Genomic DNA, 16,051 nt, shown 5'->3' on the forward strand with positions numbered 1-16,051 from the left:
CGGAGTGGCCGAGCGGTTAAAGGCGCTACAGTCTGGAACCGCACGACCGCTACGGTCGCAGGTTCGAATCCTGCCTCAGGCATGGATGTGTGTGATTTCCTTAGGTTAGTTAGGTTTAAGTAGTTCTAAGTTCTAGGGGACTTATGACCTAAGATGTTGAGTCCCATAGTGCTCAGAGCCATTTGAACCATTTTTGAACTTATGACCACAGCAGTTGAGTCCCATAGTGGTCAGAGCCATTTGAACCATTTTTGAGATTTTCACTCTGCAGCGGAGTGTGCGCTGATATGAAACTTCCTGGCAGATTAAAACTGTGTGCCGAACCGAGACTCGAATTCTGGACCTTTGCCTTCCGCGGACAAGTGCTCTACCATCTGAGCCACCCAAGCACGTGTCACAGCCGGTCCTCACAGCTTTATTTCCGCCAATACCTCGTCTTCTACTCTCCAAACTTCACAGAAGCCCTCCTGGGAACCTTGTAGTACTAGCACTCCTGGAAGAAAGGATATTGTGGAGACATGGCATAGCCACAGCCTTGGGGATGTTTCCAGAATGAGATTTTCACTCTGCAGTGGAGTGTGAGCTGATATGAAACTTCCTGACAGATTGAAACTGTGTGCCACACCGAGACTCGAACTCGGAACCTTTGCCTTTCGCGGGGAAGTGCTCTACCATCTGAGCTATCCAAGCACGACACACGCCCCGTCCTCACAGCTTTAATCTGCCAGGAAGTTTCATATCAGCGCACACCCCGCTGCAGAGTGAAAATCTCATTCTGGAAACACCCCCAGGCTGTGGCTAAGCCATGTATCCGCAATATCCTATCTTCCAGGAGTTCTAGTTCTGCAAGGTACGCAGGAGAGCTTCTGTGAGGTTCGGAAAGTAGGAGACGAGGTACTGGCGGAAGTAAAGCTGTGAGGACGGGGCCTGAGTCATGCTTGGGTAGCTCAGATGGTAGAGCATTTGCCCGCAAAAGGCAAAGGTCCCGAGTTCGAGTCTCGGTCCGGCACACAGTTTTAATCTGCCAGGAAGTTTCACTCTGCTCTTGTTTCGATACGTCAGAAAGTTTATGAGATACGAGGGATTTATGAATATTTCTCTTTTTTTTTTTTTTTTTTTTTTTTTTTTTTACTGGCGTGCGCGTTCGTGACGGAGACCTTTACACACATATTTTCTGGACATTGCGGATAGATAGCGATATCCTTCGAGGTTTAATGAATAATTCAATATGGTATCTGAATTTTATATGCAGCAATATGTGACCTAACACACACCAAACACAAATTCGTAGCGATCTCCAATTTTCACTAGAAACTTTAAGAATTTCTCGCTGTAGTTCAGCTAATACTGAAATATCACAATAACTATGACCATTAAAAAATAATAGGTAGTTCATCATGAGGCTGACGAATGAATCTATAAGGTGTGCGAGATTCAGAGTTTACTGCCGTATATTTTCTCAAAAATCGTTTGAGAAAGACTGCAGATCAGCCAGCTTGGGCGGCCAACAGGTTACGCGCCGAGAAGGCCCGGTGTTAAATCGTCGCACGCTGCACACGCTGGCAACTACGCTTTCCTCCACTCGGTCCGTACTGAACTGTCAAAAGTCGCAACTAATTTTAAACGCACTATAGAAAGTATCAGGAGATAACGCAGCATAGAAACCAAATGCGCTCGCGCCTCGCATATGAGTGCCCGTATAACGTGAGCATGACAAACATTTCACTACATAGCTGTCCCTCGCACAGCTAAGAACTGGCAACATTGTTGCAAATATTTGTCAATTCTGTGACAGTGAGGTTACAACGCCATGTGGTCCTGAATAGTTGTGCTAAATTCACTTGGCATGTATTCCTTTTCCATCTAGATAACTTATGCTACATAATCCTCATGTAAGATGAGAAATTGAGACAGAAAATTTAATTTTTGGACAGCGGGAATGCCATACCTCACTTACGTAACAAATGTTCTTATCTTTAATGTTGCATTATGAGGCTCAGTGACCAATACTGCAATGAGAGGAACCTGCTCCCAACAGCAGCTCATTAGCTCAGTGATTCTGCACATGTCTTGCTATGCAAGGGTGACGTGAGTTATCGGTTTTAACCAACGATACAGACCAGTGCGCTATAGGTTATTATTTCCCGATTTACTTAATGCAGCTGCAAATTGCTAGAAGAAATTCCTTAACAAAATCTGGAGAAAACTTTTACACATGAAGCCTTGTCACAAACTCGACTCAGTAAGCTGTGTTAATGGTCATAAATGTCTGCTTTGTGATTGCCAAATGTACCAATTCGATATTTGTTTTAGCTAGTACATTCTAAATGGCAAATCAGAATACAGGGCGACACAACTACAAAAATAGAACTTTTGCAGGAAATTCCATGATCTTATATATTCAGGATCCCCAGGTGCAAATTATGCAAAAGTCAGTTAAACAATAGAAAGTGGATTCAGAATGCTTCTTCAGCTAACTGATTACCGATTAATCTGTTTGATACAAATGTCTCTGAAGAACTTTGTGTCGACCTTCAACCACACGAATTTCAGTTTTGTTCGTTGTGTAGGACCCATGTCAGGGGAATAGTTACGAAGCGTATATACAGTCTTCTAACTAAGAGCGTGGTCAGAATTACACACACAGGTGGTAAAAATATCTTACTTTTTTCACAACCCACTAGAGGGAACCTTTTTCATTAATGTATTGTCCATAACTGATTAGTTTACTTTGAATTCCTGACTGAGATCCACAAGAAGAGACATGAGTGCAGCTTAAGTATCGCGTTTTGAGGCTGTTTTTCTCTGTAGCCACCCCAAAGGTCTGAAAACGAAAAATCAGAAACAAGTTCTAAGGAAAACAGATCTTCACTTTGAAACAGCTGTCAGTGCAAATTCGACGCATTTGGAGGCCTCTTCCAAGTGAATACGCGGAAAACTTGGTTTCAAACACGCCTCTGGGATGCCAAGCAATTATCGGTATTGCAGGTGAATGGACGTATTATTAATTGTACTTGCATTTTTCTTTGGTTCATTTGTAATGTATGCATATATTTTAATCTGTTGTCAAATAAATTCTTCTGCTGGTTAACCTGACAACGATTCTGCTTAACAACCTGTAGTTCCTCTGTGCTTCATCTATGGAATAGCAATTAGGCAGCCCTACAGACGTTTGCTGACACCGACGTTAGCAACTTCTTTTCACTTTATATCCGTGACTAAACACAGGTACTCTCTTATACGTTCGTCACTGTTTCTAGGGAAGCTGAAGCACTATGGAGTGGTTATACTTGGTAAAGCAAAGATACGCAACTGCTTCAGATGCAGTGAAATATCAAAATCTTTCTTAGAAAAATGGACTCACCTGATTCTATAATACACATATTTTATGGGGCTTAATAATCTATCAAACAGATTAATCGGTAATCAGCTAGCTGAAGAAGGATCACTGGTATTCTGAATGCACTTTCCATCGGTTAACTGGCTTTTGCGTAATTTGCATCTGGAGATCCTGAAATCATAGGACCTCAGAATTTCCTGCAAAAGTTGTATTTTTGTATTTGTGTCGCCCTGTATTCTGGTTTACCAGTTTGAATGCACTAGCTAAAACAAATATCGAATTGCTACATTTGAAACACTATTGTTTAGAATGTCCAAAACCGCAAAGATATTTGTGTGGTGGCGGCGGTATTCCCGATCGATTCTCGATCGTTGGGCCTCCGACTGGTGTTTCTTTCTTCGTTGCGGATCGCCTCCTGGTGGCGGGTGGCGCCGTCTCTGCCCGGTGGCGTGTGCACAGGCAGTGAAGTTTGGGCGCTTGCGGCGCGAGCATTGCCTTTTGCGTCGTACGGTGGGTCCCTCTGCGCTGTCGCTGGCCGGGGCTGGTGTTACTTGCTGCTCCGCGGGTCGGTGGTTGGAGTCGTCGCCTGATTACCAGCTTTCCCGCCCTGTCTGACTGCGCCTTGCTGAGGTCTGGGTGACGATACTCGTTCTGGATCATCTTTCTCGCGGCGATTTCCATGGACCGCGCCTTGGCAGGAGCTTGTGGCGGTGCTGTTCCCAGATATACAGGGCGTTACAAAAAGGTACGGCCAAACTTTCAGGAAACATTCCTCACACACAAATAAAGAAAAGATGTTATGTGGACATGTGTCCGGAAACGCTTAATTTCCATGTTAGAGCTCATTTCAGTTTCGTCAGTATGTACTGTACTTCCTCGATTCACCGCCAGTTGGCGCAATTGAAGGAAGGTAATGTTGACTTCGGTGCTTGTGTTGACGTGCGACTCATTGCTCTAAAGTACTAGCATCAAGCACATCAGTACGTAGCATCAACAGGTTAGTGTTCATCGCGAACGTGGTTTTGCAGTCAGTGCTATGTTTACAAATGCGGAGTTGGCAGATGCCCATTTGATGTATGGATTAGCACGGAGCAAAAGCTGTGACGCGGTACGTTTGTATCGAGACAGATTTCCAGAACGAAGGTGTCCCGTCAGGAAGACGTTCGAAGCAATTGATTGGCGTCTTAAGGAGCACAGAACATTCCAGCCTATGACTCGCGACTGGGGAAGACCTAGAACGATGAGGACACCTGCAATGGACGAGGCAATTCTTCGTGCAGTTGACGATAACCCTTATGTCGGCATCAGAGAAGTTGCTGCTGTACAAGGTAACGTTGACCACGTCACTGTATGGAGAGTGCTACAGGAGAACCAGTTGTTTCCGTACCATGTACAGCGTGTGCAGGCACTATCAGCAGCTGATTGGCCTCTACGGGTACACTTCTGCGAATGGTTCATCCAACAATGTGTCAATCCTCATTTCAGTGCAAATGTTCTCTTTACGGATGAGGCTTCATTCCAACGTGATCAAATTGTAAATTTTCACAATCAACATGTGTAGGCTGACGAGAATCCGCACACAATTGTGCAATCACGTCATCAACACAGATTTTCTGTGAACGTTTGGGCAGGCATTTTGGTGATGTCTTGATTGGGCCCATTGTTCTTCCACCTACACTCAATGGAGCACATTATCATGATTTCATACGGGATACTCTACCTGTACTGCTAGAACATGTGCCTTTACAAGTACGACACAACATGGGGTTCATGCACGATGGAGCTCCTGCACATTTCAGTCGAAGTGTTCGTACACTTCTCAACAACAGATTCGGTGACCGATGGAATGGTAGAGGCGGACCAATTCCGTGGCCTCCACGCTCTCCTGACCTCAACCCTCTTGACTTTCATTTATAGGGGCATTTGAAAGCTCTTGTCTACGCAACCCCAGTACCAAATGTAGAGACTCTTTGTGCTCGTATTGTGGACGGCTGTGATACAATACGCCATTCTCCAGGGCTGCATCAGCGCATCAGGGATTCCATGCGACGGAGGGTGGATGCATGTATCCTCGCTAACGGAGGACATTTTGAACATTTCCTGTAACAAAGTGTTTGAAGTCACGATGGTACGTTCTGTTGCTGTGTATTTCCATTCCATGATTAATGTGATTTGAAGAGAAGTAATAAAATGAGCTCTAACATGGAAAGTAAGCGTTTCCGGACACATGTCCACATAACATATTTTCTTTCTTTGTGTGTGAGGAATGTTTCCTGAAAGTTTGGCCGTACCTTTTTGTAACACCCTGTAGTTTACAAGGGAGCACTTTTCCGTCCTCGGAAGTTTGGTGTTGTTTGTGTGTTTCAGCGTGCTATGGCTAAGAAGATTATCTTCGTTGTTATGATTGTGTAAGAATCGTGGGCAAACCCCAGTGTTCGTGTTTCTCGGCATTCTGTGGGGTGATGTACCTTACTTAGTGTGTTTTTCTTGGCGTTTTATTGTGCCATTGCAGAACTTTGTTTAACCTTTTCCGTCCTTACTCTTCTGCAGAGTGCCTTTGGATCCTGTGGCCTGTAATTTTGCTTGTGCCAAGTTCCAGGGTTTTGGGGGATAATTGATTAAATTATGTTTTGGAATTTATGGGATTCTGTGTGTTTGTCTGGAGTTTTTCTGGCCTGTGCCCGTACGATTTCCCATTTCTTCGCCCAGGTGTCGTACGTAAAGTTTAAGGTGAGTGAATTTTGGTAGTTCCCGTCCAGTGGTTCGGTGGGCCCCGTCACGAATTGTTTTTTTGCACCCTGCCTGTCCTATCTCCTTGGCTTAAGGTTGGCTCCTCTGTGCCTGTGCGCGAGTGTGTATGTGGGCGAGGGTGATCGTTTCCTGACTTGTTTGCCGTTTCTTGATGACTTCTCTGCATAGACTGCTGAATCTTTTATTTGGTCTATGCCATGTTATAGTTGCTTCAATTTGGTTCACACACTCCCCTTGCTAATGACATCTGCGCACCTATGAGATTGAATAATGTTTTGAACTATTGTAAGCTGACGGTTGTCACCGTGTGTGTTAAATTTTAACCTGTATTTGAGTTTTGGTGTAATTGTATTTTGTTAACTGAGTTAATTTTATCTTGCCTACTGCTGCGATGTAAGAAATGTTAAAATCTAGCCTTGGGCTCCTTGTGAATTTTTATGTTGATAACTGATGCAGCATTTTAGTGTAATCATTCATCTTTTACGTTTTGGGGAAATTTTATCTTGGCAATTCCTTGGGGTTAAATTGTGCAACTTGTATCTATGATCTATGGAAATATTGGGGTGGATTGCACTTTCTCGTTAGGCCTATCACTTATTGTTTTACTAAAGACATTAAGGGTATTTTGCTGAATTTTTTTAAATTTAAATATCATAAATTTAATATTACCTGTGAAGCCATATTTGTGGAGAGTTGTTATTTAAATTTCATTGTCTACTGTTCACTCCAATAAAGCCACCCTGTTTAAGAAAAAAATTTTGGTGCTAGCACTTGTTTCCCCCTTGTTCCCCTACCACGGCTCACTGCCAGACTTCCGAGGACGGAAAAGTACTCCCCTGTAAACTATATCTGGGAGCAGCACAGCCACAAGCTCCTGCCAAGGCACGGTCCAGGAAAATCGCCGCGAGAAATATGATCCAGCACGAGTATCATGACCCAGACCTCAGCAAGGCGCAGTCACACAGGGCAGGAAAGCTGGTAATCAGGCGTCGACTCCAACCACCGACCCGCAGAGCAGCAAGTAACACCAGCCCCGGCCAGCGACAGCGCGGAGGGACCCACCGTCCCCGATGCATAAGGCAAAGCTCGCGCCCAAACTTCACTGCCTGTGCACACGCCACCGGGCAGAGACGGCGCCACCCGCCACCAGGAGGCACCCTGCAACAGAGAAACACCAGTCGGAGGCCCAACGATCGAGAATCGATCGGGAATACCGCCGCCACGGCACAATATTGATGAAAAGCATTCAGATCCCGGCCAGATGGCAGTGTTAAAATACCAGGACATATTGATGAGTTCATACTCCTCATGTTTCGGCGAAGTTTCAGGATATACGGATGCTGTGATATTTATACTAGTGGAGTGCCCCCCTCCACCTGGCTATGAGCGGCTGTGTGTACTGTCCGCCTGGCGGATAGGGAGCAGGGTGAGGCAATAGTGATGGGGGTAACGGATGCTCTGTTCGTATCTCTGTATAGACCATCCGGCTGTATCTTGGGGAGTTGTGCGGTGCTGATCACGATCTGGTCCCATTGCCGCTAAAGCCAGATTTCATGCCGCACTTGGTATCCTTCGTATCTGTTGACACGATTGCCATGACCCATATTTCAATAGATTCCTCTACGATGCTGTCCCAATAGCTGGTAGCTCGGCAAGTTCCTTGGCATTCTGGAAGTCATGGGTGTGTTCTTCCTTGAGGTTACACTCTGCTATGGCCGATTTTATTGTCTGTCCCAGTGGCGTATGCCTGATGTGCTTCTTGCAGCATTTGAAATTATAGTCATGCATGTGCCGTATGTAGTGTCGGCCACACTCGCAGGAGATGTTGTATATTCCTCATACACTGATTTTCAGTGCCTCTTTTGCACAGCCAAACCACTTTATCATCTTTGGTAGAGATCAGAAGACACGTTTTATGTTGGATTTTCCGAGTGGCCTCGCAATTTTGACTGCAAGTGGTCCCAGGTATGAAAGGAAAGCGAGTCTCTTGTCTTCTTCTTCATCTTCCTGGTTTCCAGCATTTTGTCTCTTCTTGAATACCCTACTAATCTGCACTCCACTGTACCCATTTTTGCGGATTACTTCCTTCAGGTGTTGTAGTTCATCCAGGAGGCTTTCTTAATTGCAGATGACGTGCGCAATATGGCGGCACTGTCTGCTGTCGTGTTGGATGGTGGCAGCTCATTGCATGCAGGTACAGCTCTGTGTGTGTCTTCATCCTATGTACTGACTGGCCTAGTAATCATCTAACTTCTTCCTTATTATTTTGCCCAAGAAAGGAAGACAACCATTCTCCTCTATTTCCATAGTGAAAGTAATGTTATGATGGATGTTGTTAAGGTGGTCCAGAGACTCGTCCAGTGCCTGCTCCCATATCACGAAGGAATCGTCGACAAGCGGAAGAAAGTGCTTGGCTTTCTAATGAGCAGTTTGAAGAGCCACCTCCTCAAAGTATTCCATGTAGAGGTTCGTAGTCCCTGGAACGAAAGGGGATCCTATGGCCAGTCGATCCATTTATTCATAAAACTTTCCACTGCACTTAAAGTCGGCAGTGCATGTTCGAAGAGTTTAGTTATTTGCAGTTCGAAATGTTGAGACAGCAGCGCCAAGGAGTCATGCAGAGGCACTTTCGGGACCAGCGATGTAATGTTGAAACTCACAAGCAGGTCATATCTTTGTAATCACATATCCTTAAATACTTTCACGAAATCTGCCCAGTTCTTAACATGATGATGACAGTGTCTCACAAGAGGTTTTAGAAGTGTCACCAGATATTTGGACAGTCTGTATGTAATTGTGTGAACTGAAGGTGTCAACTATTGGCCACAGAGGCACCCCTTCCTTGTGGATTTTCGGCAGTCACTGGCGCCCTGAGATACAGCCACTTCTTCTCTGCCTCTGACAGATTTGAGAGCTTCAGCAGAGCCACGGTTTTCTTGGTCATTGTCGAGGTTAGAGACCTCTTGAGCTTCCTGTAAGCTAGGTCCTGTAGCAGCAGACCAAATTTATGATGGTAGTCGAAAGTGTGTATCAGCACTGTTGCATTCCCTTTGTCTGCTGGAAGAATCATTGTGTTATCATCATATCTCAGTGAGCAGATAGGCTCCAGTTCTGCATCCGTCATGTTTGCTTTCAGAAGGAGGGACACTTCGTTGACCCTACAGTTTCCCCCATCAGATTTCCTCTGCTTCTTCCTTTGGCAGGCTTCAGATTCTTTTCCCCATGCCGCTAATAATGTCCCATCTCAGTATAGGCCTCCGGACTGCCTGCCAAAGGAGAAGCAGAGGAATCATCATAAAGTCCCAACTTATAAAAGCGAACGTGATGGTGACAGAATTGGGGGCTATCTGATCACTGCAAGATGATCCTGACATTACAGTTCCTCCAGCAGACAAAAGGAATGCAACAGTGCTGATACACACTTTCGACTACCACCGTAAATTTGGTTCGCTGCTACAGGACTCAGTACACAGGAAACTCAAGATGGGTCGAGCCTCGCCAATCACCAGGAAAACTGTGGCTCTGCTGAAGCACTCAGATATGCCAGAGGAAGTGAAGAAGTGGCTGTATCCCATTGCACCAATGACACCATGCCTGCATGCACTGCCGAAAATACACAAGGAAGGAGTGCCTCTGTGGCCAAAACTCGACACCATCAATTCATTCAACTGCGGACTGACCAAATATCTGGTGACACTTCTAAAGCCCCTTGTGGGGCACTGTGGTCATCACGTTCAGAACACGGACGATTTCATGAACATATTTAAGGATATGCGATTACAAAGATATTACCTGCTCATGAGTTTCAACACTACATTGCTATTCACAAAAAAATCTCTGCAAAACTCCTTGGCGCTGCTGTCTCAACATTTCGAACTGCAAATAGCTACTCTCTTCAAACACGCACTGACAACCACCTACTTCAAATGGAATGGAAAGTTTTATGAAAAAAAATGGATGGACAGACCATGGGGTCCCCACTGGTTCCAGGTACTACAAACCTCTATGTAGAACACTTTGAGGAGATGGCTCTTCAGACCACTTACTAGAAACTCAAGCACTTCTCCCATTATGTCAACGATACATTTATGGCATGGGAGCATGGCACACAGATACTGGACGAGTCTCTGGACCACCTTACCAGCATCTATCATGCAATTCCTTTCACTATGGAAATAGAGGAGAATGGTTGTCTTCCTTTCCTGGACAGACTAATAAGTAAGATGGCAGATGGTACACTAGGCCATTCATTATATAGGATAAAGACAACACAGAGCTATACCTGCATGCAATGAGTTGCCACCATCCAGTGCGACAACAGACAGTGCCGACCACACTGGTACATATGGTGCATGTCATCTGCGATTAGAAAAACCTCCTGGATAAACTACAGCACCTGAAGGAAGTAGTCTGCAAAATGTGCAGATTGGTAGGGTATACAAGAAGAGACAAGATGCTAGAAATCGGGTACAGGAAGAAGTAAAGAGCCTCGTTTTCCTTACGTACCTGGGAACACCCTTAGTCAAAACTGTGAGGCTACTCAAAAACTCCAACATAAAACCCATCCTCTAATCACTGCCAAAGATGAAAGAATGGCTCGGCTCTGCAGAAGACCCACTGAAAATCTGTTTACCAGGAATATGCAAAATCGCCTGTGAATGTGGCCAAAAGTACATTGGACAAATGCAGAACTGTATTTTAAAACACTGCAAGTAGCACATTGGGCATGTGCTACTGGGACAAACAAAAAAATCAGCAATAGCTGAGTGTAGCCTCAGGGAAGACCACATCTTTCATTTCCAGAACACCAAGGTGCTTTTTCAAGCAACCATCTACTGGGACAGCATCATAAAGGTAGCTATTGAAATACAGGTTTACAACAATCTCGTCAACAGAGACAAACGATACCAAAGAAGTGCAACAAGGAATCCAGCATTGTGCCAATATGATGAGAGCACCACCAGTACCGTCCAGCTCGCAAAGCACAGCTAGGATGTCCATGCAGAGATGCAAATGGAGCACTCACTACCATCACCTCATCCTGCTCCCCGCCCGTCAGCTGGATAGTACACAGCCGACCGTGGCCAGGTGAAAGTTGGTTTAAAAGAGGGAGGAACGGACCAAACTACGAGGTCATCGGTCCCTTGTTCCTAATAAAACAATGCCACGTTGTTGTTGTTGTGGTCTTCAGTCCTCAGACTGGTTTGATGCAGCTCTCCATGCTACTCTATCCTGTGCAAGCTTCTTCATCTCCCAGTACCAACTGCAGCCTACATCCTTCTGAATCTGCTTAGTGTATTCATCTATTGGTCTCCCTCTACGATTTTTACCCTCCACGCTGCCCTCCAGTACTAAATTCGCGATCCTTTGATGCCTCAGAACATGTCCTACCAACCGATCCCTTCTTCTGGTCAAGTTGTGCCACAAACTCCTCCCCAATCCTATTCAGTACCTCATAATTAGTTATGTGATCTACCCATCTAATGTTCAGCATTCTTCTGTAGCACCACATTTCGGAAGCTTCTATTCTCTTCTTGTCTAAACTATTAATCGTCCATGTTTCACTTCCATACATAGCTACACTCCATACAAATACTTTCGGAAACGACTTCCTGATACATAAATTTATACTCGATGTTAACAAATTTCTCTTCTTCAGAAACGATTTCCTTGCCATTGCCAGTCTACATTTTATATCCTCTCTACTTCGACCATCATCAGTTATTTTGCTCCCCAAATAGCAAAACTGCTTTACTACTTGAAGTGTCTCATTTCCTAATCTAATTCCCTCAGCATCACCCGACTTAATTCGACTACATTCCATTATCCTCGTTTTGCTTTTGTTGATGTTCATCTTATACCCTCCTTTCAAGACACTGTCCATTCCGTTCAACTGCTCTTCCAAGTCCTTTGCTGTCTCTGACAGAATTACAATGTCATCGGCGAACCTCAAAGTTTTTATTTCTTCTCCATGGATTTTATACCTACTCCGAACTTTTCTTTTGTTTCCTTTACTGCTTGCTCAATATACAGATTGAATAGCATCGGGGATAGGCTAAAACACTGTCTCACTCCTTTCCCAGCCACTGCTTCCCTTTCGTGCCCCTCGACTCTTATAACTGCCATCTCGTTTCTGTACAAATTGTAAATAGCCTTTCGCTCCCTGTATTTTACCCCTGCCTCCTTCAGAATTTGAAAGAGAGTATTCCAGTTAACGTTGTCAAAAGCTTTCTCTAAGTCTACAAATGCTAGAAACGTAGGTTTGCCTTTCCTTAATCTTTCTTCTAAGATAAGTCGTAGGGTCAGTATTGCCTCACGTGTTCCAATATTTCTACAGAATCCAAACTGATCTTCCCTGAGGTCGGCTTCTACCAGTTTTTCCATTCGTCTGTAAAGAATTCGCGTTAGTATTTTGCAGCTGTGACTTATTAAACCGATAGTTCGGTAATTTTCACATCTGTCAACACCTTCTTTCTTTGGGATTGGAATTATTATATTCTTCTTGAAGTCTGTGGGTATTTCGCCTGTCTCATACATCTTGCTCACCAGATGGTAGAGTTTCGTCAGGACTGGCTATCCCAAGGCTGTCAGTAGTTCTAATGGAATGTTGTCTACTCCCGGGGCCTTGTTTCAGCTTAGGTCTTTCAGTGCTCTGTTAAACTCTTCACGCAGTATCATATCTCCCATTTCATCTTCAACTACCTCCTCTTCCATTTCCATAATATTGTCCTCAAGAACGTCGCCTCTGTATAGACCCTCTATATACTCCTTCCGCCTTTCTGCTTTCCCTTCTTTGCTTAGAACTCGGTTTCCATCTGAGCTCTTGATATTCATGCAAGTGGTTCTCTTTCTCCTAAGGTCTCTTTAATTTTCCTGTAGGCAATATCTATCTTACCCCTCGTGAGATAAGACTCTACATCCTTACATTTGTCCTCTAGCCATCCCTGCTTAGCCATTTTGTACTTCCTGTCGATCTCATTTTTGAGACGTTTGTGTTCCTTTTTGCCTGCTTCATTTACTGCATTTTTATATTTTCTCCTTTCGTCAGTTACATTCAGTATCTCTTCTGTTACCCAAGGATTTCTAATAGCCCTCGTCCTTTTACCTACTTGATCCTCTGCTGCCTTCACTATTTCATTCCTCAAAGCTACCCATTCTTCTTCTACTGTATTTCTTTCCCCCATTCCTGTCAATTGTTCCCTTATGCTCTCCTTGAAACTCTGTACAACCTCTGGTTTAGTCAGTCTATCTAGGTCCCATCTGCGTAAATTCCCTTTTTCTTTTTTTTTTTTTTTTTTTTTTTTTGCAGTTTCTTCAGTTTTAATCTACAGTTCATAACCAATAAATTGTGGTCTGAGTCCACATCTGCCCCTGGAAATGCCTTACAATTTAAAATCTGGTTCCTAAATCTCTGTCTTACCATTATATAATCTATCTGAAACCTTTTAGTATCTCCAGGGTTCTTCCATGTATACTACCTTCTTTCATGATTCTTGAACCAAGTGTTAGCTATGGTTAAGTTATGCTCTGTGCAAAATTCTACCAGACGGCTTCCTCTTTCATTTCTTAGCCCCAATCCATATTCACCTACTACGTTTCCTTCTCTTCCTTTTCCTACTGTCGAATTCCAGTCACCCATGACTATTAAATTTTCGTCTCCCTTCACTACCTGAATAATTTCTTTTATCTCATCATACATTTCATCAATTTCTTCATCATCTGCAGAGCTAGTTGATATATAAACTTGTACTACTGTAGTAGGTGTGGGCTTCGTGTCTATCTTGGCCACAATAATACGTTCACTATGCTGTTTGTAGTAGCTTACCCGCACTCCTATTTTTTTTATTCATTATTAAACCTACTCCTGCATTACCCCTATTTGATTTTGTATTTATAACCCTGTATTCACCTGACCAAAAGTCTTGTTCCTCCTGCCACCGAACATCACTAATTCCCACTATATCTAACTTTAACCTATCCATTTCCCTTTTTAAATTTTCTAACCTACCTGCCTGATTAAGGGATCTGACATTCCACACTCCGATCCGTAGAACGCCAGTTTTCTTTCTCCTGATAACGACGTCCTCTTGAGTGGTCCCCACCTGCAGATACGAATGGGGGACTATTTTACCTCCGGAATATTTTACCCAAGAGGACGCCATCATCATTTAATCATACAGTAAAGCTGCATGCCCTCGGGAAAAATTACGGCTGTAGTTTCCCCTTGCTTTCAGCCGTTCGCAGTAGCAGCACAGCAAGGCCGTTTTGGTTAATGTTACAAGGCCAGATCAGTCAATCATCCAGAGTGTTGCCCCTGCAACTACTGAAAAGGCTGCTGCCCCTCTTCAGGAACCACACATTTGTCTGGCCTCTCAACAGATACCCCTCCGTTGTGGTTGCACCTACGGTATGGCTATGTGTATTGTTGAGGCACGCAAGCCTCCCCACCAATGGCAAGGTCCATGGTTCATGGGGGGGGGAACAATGCCACAAGTGTGAGAATCAAACAGACAAGACATATAACACAAAACGGTAAGAAAACAAAAACCACAAGAACGAAGGAAAGCCAGCCAAAGTGGTCGAGCGGTTCTAGGCGCTTCAGTCCGGAACCACGTGGCTGCTACGAATGCAGGTTCGAATCCTACCTTGGGCATGGATATGTGTGATGTCTTTAGGTTAGTTAGGTTTCAGTAGTTCTAAGTTCTAGGGGACTGATGACCTCAGGAGTTAAGTCCCATAGTGCTCAGAGCCATTTGGGCCAAGAGAGGAAAGGTACTAAACACTAAAAGGAACAAAATAGGACCAGAAAACAACAGACTCTAGAAACAGAAGAGACTAAAATTACTAAAAGGAGCAAAAGAGGACCAGAAAACAACAGACAGACGCTAGAAACAGAAGAGACTAAAGCTAGAAAGCAGATTACAGTGGCTGGCCAACCGCGAGAAGAAAAAGGAAAAGCCAGACACTCTGCAACACATTAAAACCTCCACCCTAAAAGCACTAGGGTGGAGGACACAGAGGGACTAAGGACATGCGCTAAAACTTAGATCAAATGATAAAACCCACCCTCACGAATGAAACGTAAGACTAAATCAGCCAATGAGGCGTTGTCAGATAAAATGAGTGGCAACAAGTCCGGTAACCCAAGATTTCGTCGCTGGGCAGTCAAAGTGGGAGAGTGCACCAGAATATGGGCCACTGTCAACCGACCACCGCACCGACACTCAGGTGGGTCTTCACAGTGCAGGAGGTAACCGTGGGTAGCCCAAGCGTGGCCAATGCGGAGCCAACAGTGGACAACTGATTCCCTGCGAGAGGCTCACATGGAAGTCTTTCACACATTCATAGTCTCCTTAATGACACGCAGTTTGTTGTGTTTACTGTTATGCCATTCCGTCTCCCAAAGCCGAAAACCCCTGCAGCGTAAGTCAGAATGCAGGTCAGGTTCAGAGATGCCCATCACCAGAAGCGGTTTCCGCATAGCCTGTTTGGCCAGTCTGTTGGAAAGTTCGTTGTCTGGGATGTCGACGTGTCCTGGGGTCCACACAAACACCACTGAACGATGGGACTGGTCCAGGGCATAGATGGACTCCTGGCTGGACGCCACCAAAGGATGGCGAGGGTAGCACCGGTCGACAGCTTGTAAGCTGCTCAAGGAGTCAGTACATAGAAGAAACGATTCCCTGGAACATGAACGTATATACTGAAGTGCACGAGATATGGCCACTGGCTCTGCAGTAAATACAACACAGCCATCGGGCAAGGAATGCTGTTCAATATGGCCTTTGTGGACAAAGGCGAAGCCAACATCACCATCAGCCATCGAGCCATCGGTGTAAAGCACTTCAGAGCCCCGGAACACTTCAAGAATAGAGTGGAAGTGACAGCGGAGAGCCGCAGGGTTAATGGAGTCCTTAGGACCACGTGAAAGATCCAGGCAAAGCTTCAGCCTACAGTTAT

This window comes from Schistocerca nitens, chromosome 3, assembly GCF_023898315.1.
Source record: "Schistocerca nitens isolate TAMUIC-IGC-003100 chromosome 3, iqSchNite1.1, whole genome shotgun sequence".
Classification (NCBI taxonomy): domain Eukaryota; kingdom Metazoa; phylum Arthropoda; class Insecta; order Orthoptera; family Acrididae; genus Schistocerca; species Schistocerca nitens.